The sequence below is a fragment of the Trifolium pratense genome, linkage group LG3 (genome assembly GCF_020283565.1).
Source record: "Trifolium pratense cultivar HEN17-A07 linkage group LG3, ARS_RC_1.1, whole genome shotgun sequence".
NCBI classification, from domain to species: domain Eukaryota; kingdom Viridiplantae; phylum Streptophyta; class Magnoliopsida; order Fabales; family Fabaceae; genus Trifolium; species Trifolium pratense.
In genome coordinates this window covers 32,853,080-32,859,079 of record NC_060061.1, presented here as the reverse complement: position 1 = coordinate 32,859,079, position 6,000 = coordinate 32,853,080, and positions in this window count along the sequence as shown.

Below are 6,000 nucleotides of genomic sequence, written 5' to 3'. Positions count from 1 at the left end.
GAGGAGGGTTATATTGACTCCAAGAGTAAGTTTTATAACTTACTCCAAATCTTGACCTTTAATTTTAATTCCAATTAATGGCTAAGATTGATTGATAATAATTATTAAGATGAGACTTATTTCTTTGTTGCACTGGAAAATAAGGATGATCAAAACATACCTCAAATAGAATGAATTAATGAATTCTTCTACCATAAAAAAAGAAGAAATTAAACCATTAATTATCAAAAATCAAAATTATCAAAATAATGATTCTTCACCTTTGTCAATTTTTTATACGCATAATAAATTGCATAGTAGAAAGGATAAAAATACTCTACCAAAAAAAAAAGTATAAAAATACAAATGATAACATTTGTACCAACAAAAAAAGAAAACAAATTTTAAACCAAAAAAAAAAGGTAAACAAATGATTGCATAAAAATAACAATAATTGGTACATTTTCTTATAAAAAATATACAATAAAATAATCAACTCCATTTAAAATAGTTCAACATAATAACGGCAAAGGAACACATGAATAAAACACATAACACAAATAAATAACCAATATTATGTACCAAAAAAATAAATTAAATAACCAACATTAACTCTTGCCATAAGCATAATAAGAGCTAAAAGTTCAAAAGCAAAAGATATAAAAATCCAAAAAAATCATCACTATGGTCCAACCATCATCATAAACGCGGATTGAACAAACATAAAATTAGGTGTATAGGCAAAGAGAAGAATAGAGCACACATGAAATAAATGGTGTATTGTCAACAAAAAAAAAAGAAAAAGAAATGTTGTACTTAAAGTGTCCAAAAAAAAATGATTTATTCGTAAAAAAAAATAATTGTGTACTTACAATTAATTGCTAGAGTTAATATATTCTATTTAAAGTATGTTTTGATAATCTTGATTTTCAAGTGCAACAAAGGAATAAGTCTCACCTTAACAATTATTATCAATCCATCTTAGCCATTAATTGGAATTAAAATCAAAGGTCAAGATTTGGAGTAAGTTATAAAACTTACTCTTGGAGTCAATATAACCCTCCTCTATATATATATATATATATATATATATATATATGGGGAGGGATCAAATTACACCGGTGTAACATTTGAGTAATGTTACACCGCTCAATAACGCTTTAACGAATACAAATTTTACAAAATCGACCGTCGGATTGAAAGCTTATATCGTATAGATCATCCATGTTAAAGTTTACAAAATTCTAAAATCGTTTGATATGTTTTTTAGATAAATCAAGATTAACGGTATTCAATAAAAACGCATAAACCATTAATTTTGATCTATCTAAAAAACATATCAAACGATTTTAGAATTTTATAAAATTTAACATAGATGATCTAGACGATATAAGCTTTCAATCCAACGGTGGATTTTGTAAAATTTGTATTCGTTGAAGCGTTATTGAGCGGTGTAACATTACTCAAATGTTACACCGGTGTAATTTGATCCCTCCCCTATATATATATATATATATATATATATATATAGAGTCAGGATCCGTTGACACCAACTAGTTTGACACCAAATGTTACACCTCTCAATAACGTTTTAACCGATATAAATTTTATAAAATCCACCGTTGGATTGAAAGTTTACATCATATAGATCATTTGTGTAAAATTTCAGACAAATCCAAAATCATTTGATATGTTATTGAGACACATAAAGATTAACGGCATTTAAAAAAATACAAAAACCGTTAATTTTGATGTATCTCAATAACATATCAAATGATTTTGGATTTATTTGAAATTTTACACAAATGATCTATATGATGTAAACTTTCAATCCAACGGTGGATTTTATAAAATTTATATCGGTTAAAACGTTATTGAGAGGTGTAACATTTGGTGTCAAACTAGTTGGTGTCAACGGATCCTGACTCATATATATATATATATATGGGTTTTCTAACTTAGACCCTAGTTAGGTCTAAGTTAGCAAGGTGCACCTTTTCAATTGGACCAAAATACCCATTCTTTTAATTTTTGAAAGAATAGAGCAACAGGGGCATTTCTGTAATTTTACATAAAAAAAAAAAATAACAACACGCGCCCCACCTTCTTAAACAATTAATAGACGTGGATCCAGTGTCGCGCGCGTACGGAAGGACCATGGTTACAGACCGTTGATTTCCATCAGACAGCCAAGATGTGATCTCATTAAGACTGTCTGATCAATCAGACAGCCCAGATCATCCTGATCTATCAGATCATCCTGTCTGCGCCACAATAGATTATAAGCTGGAGAGAGAAAATTTTGCTTTTGAAAAAGGCAGCCACGTGTCAGCATATGAATGGGTCTGCGTGATTTTTTTCATTTTATACTTTAAACTCGATTATTTCGTCGTAAATTAATTTTTTATTTTTTATTTTTTATACCAAAATTCATAATTTTTTTTTCTCTACAAATAGAGACTTGGTTCGTTTGATTTGGACACCGAAAAAAAAACGCAATTTTTCACTACTTTAAACTCGATTATTTCGTCGTAAATTAATTTTTTTATTTTTTATTTTTTATACCAAAATTCATAATTTTTTTTTTCCTACAAATAGAGACTTGGTTCGTTTGATTTGGACACCGAAATCCTTCTGAAACCATTTATATGGTAGAATGGTTTCAGAGAGTTGTAATCTGAAACCATTTTGCTGGTAGAATGGTTTCAGTAAGTTGATTATTAGTTATTTGCTTCTGAAACCATTTAGCTTGTAGAATGGTTGCACATAGTTGTATTCTGAAACCATTTTACTGGTAGAATGGTTTCAGTGAGTAATTTATTAATTGTGTTTGCTTCTGAAACCATTTATCTGGTACAATGGTTTCAGAGAGTTGTAATCTGAAACCATTTTGCTGGTAGAATGGTTTCACATAGTTGTAATCTGAGACTTGCTTCTGAAACCATTTAATTGGTAGAATGGTTGCACATAGTTGTATTCTGAAACCATTTTACTGGTAGAATGGTTTCAATGGGTAATTTATTAATTGTGTTTGCTTCTGAAACCATTTATCTGGTACAATGGTTTCAGAGAGTTGTAATCTGAAACCATTTTGCTGGTAGAATGGTTTCAGTAAGTTGATTATTAGTTATTTGCTTCTGAAACCATTTAGCTTGTAGAATGGTTGCACATAGTTGTATTCTGAAACCATTTTACTGGTAGAATGGTTTCAGTGAGTAATTTATTAATTGTGTTTGCTTCTGAAACCATTTATCTGGTAGAATGGTTTCAGAGAGTTGTAATCTGAAACCATTTTGCTGGTAAAATGGTTTCAGTAAGTTGATTATTAGTTATTTGCTTCTGAAACCATTTAGCTAGAGATTTGTACTCCGAAACCATTTTTCTGGTAGAATGGTTTCAGTGAGTTGATGTAAGGTAGTGAAAAATGAGATTAAGGTAGTGAAAAATTGGGTTTTTTTTTTCTGTGTCCAAATCAAACGAACCAAGTCTCTATTTGTAGAGAAAAAAAAATTATGAATTCTGGTATAAAAAATAAAAAATAAAAAATTAATTTACGACGAAATAATGAGATTAAGGTAGTGAAAAATGAGATTAAGGGAGTGAAAAATTGCGTTTTTTTTTCGGTGTCCAAATCAAACGAACCAAGTCTCTATTTGTAGAGAAAAAAAAATTATGAATTTTGGTATAAAAATTAAAAAATAAAAAATTAATTTACGACGAAATAATCGAGTTTAAAGTATAAAATGAAAAAAAATTAACGCAGCCAATCAGCTTCTGACACGTGGCCTGCCTTTTTAAAAAGGTTTCTCTCTCCGCGATTGGGCTTCACCCACTCGCGCCTGTCGGCGCGTGTGGTGCACGCGCTTTGGTTTTGGCAAATAACAGCGTGACACGTGTCCTGGGGGGGGGAAAAAGAAGTGGGGGGCGCGCGTAAAATTGCAGAAAATTACAGAAATGCCCCTGTTGCTCTATTCTTTCAAAAATTAAAAAAATGGGTATTTTTGTCCAACTCAAAAGGTGCACCTTGCTAACTTAGACCCAACTGGGTCTAAGTTAGCAGCCCCCATATATATATATATATCTATACATATAATAAATAGGATACATGACTTTGGTATGGATTTTTCATTATCCCAATTTTACCCTTTAATAATTGTTATTTTTTTATTAAAAAAAAAGGAAAAGAAGGGAAAGTAACTACAATAAGCATATTTTTTATCTATACATCTATATCTATATCTATGAGTCAGGATCCGTTGACACCAACTAGTTTGACACCAAATGTTACACCTCTCAATAACGTTTTAACCGATATAAATTTTATAAAATCCACCGTTGGATTGAAAGTTTACATCATATAGATCATTTGTGTAAAATTTCAGACAAATCCAAAATCATTTGATATGCTATTGAGACACATAAAGATTAACGGCATTTAAAAAAATACAAAAACCGTTAATTTTGATGTATCTCAATAACATATCAAATGATTTTGGATTTATTTGAAATTTTACACAAATGATCTATATGATGTAAACTTTCAATCCAACGGTGGATTTTATAAAATTTATATCGGTTAAAACGTTATTGAGAGGTGTAACATTTGGTGTCAAACTAGTTGGTGTCAACGGATCCTGACTCCTATATCTATACATATCTATACATATAATAAATAGGATACATGACTTTGGTATGGATTTTTCATTATCCCAATTTTACCCTTTAATAATTGTTATTTTTTTATTAAAAAAAAAAGGAAAAGAAGGGAAAGTAACTATAATAAGCAGATTTTTTATCTATCTATACAATATAATAAATAGGATACATGACTTTTGTATGGATTTTTCATTATCCCAATTTTACCCTTTAATAATTGTTATTTTTTTATTAAAAAAAAGGAAAAGAAGGGAAAGTAACTATAATAAGTAGATTTTTTATCTATACATATCTATACATATAATAAATAGGATACATGACTTTGGTATGAATTTTTCATTATCTCAATTTTACCCTTTAATAATTGTTTTTTTTTTATTTAAAAAAAAAGGAAAAGAAGGGAAAGTAACTATAATAAGCAGATTTTTTTATCTATACACCTATACATATACATATAATAAATAGGATACAAAACTTTGGTATGGATTTTTCATTATCCCAATTTTACCTTTTAATAATTGTTATTTTTTTATTAAAAAAAAATAAGGGTATTTTCTTTTTCTTCTTATTATTGGCCACTATATAATTACTTTTTTATGTTTATTTTTCTCAGGCTTTAGAGGTTCAATATGGAGTGTTTTCAAATGAAATGATTTTTCATTGTAAACAAAAATTTATTAAGGTTAATAAACTTTATTATAAAATTATTTTTTTGTTATTATATAATTTATTAAGGATAATCCTCTTTCACAAATTAGTTTAGATAAAAAATCAAACTTATAATAAATTTTTGTTTACAATTTATTTACGTTAATAAAATAGAAAACGTGGATCACACAAACAGGCGCGGGGCCGCTAGTATATATATAGAGGGGAATTTTTAAGCGAGAGAGATTTTTAAATGAGAGGGTTAGATCTCAACCCTTGGATCAATCTTTAGGATGCAATTTAATTTTTATGACAACAGCCAATCTTAATCATTTATCATCTTCTCTCACCAGTTAACCAGTTTCATTTGAATCAAACTCGACGTTTCCAATTCTTCAGCAAGGCTATAGTATAACACTAACTTTTGTAAAAAGAATAGGTATCAACACTAACGTTTTCAATCAAACACTGGTTGGGATAATAATAGATTTTATATATTGTTCATCTTTTAACCATAGTAAATTAGTGCAAATTTTGGATTGAATCTGGAGGCACAAACTAGAAACATTAAGATTTGAAAAAGAAGGCTAATTGAATCCACCGGAAAAAAAAGGGTGGGGTAGTTAATCGGTGGATTCGTTTTGAATCATTGTAAAATGGATGTATCTAGACTATATTATAATTTATATACATCAGTTTTGAATCATTGTAAAATGG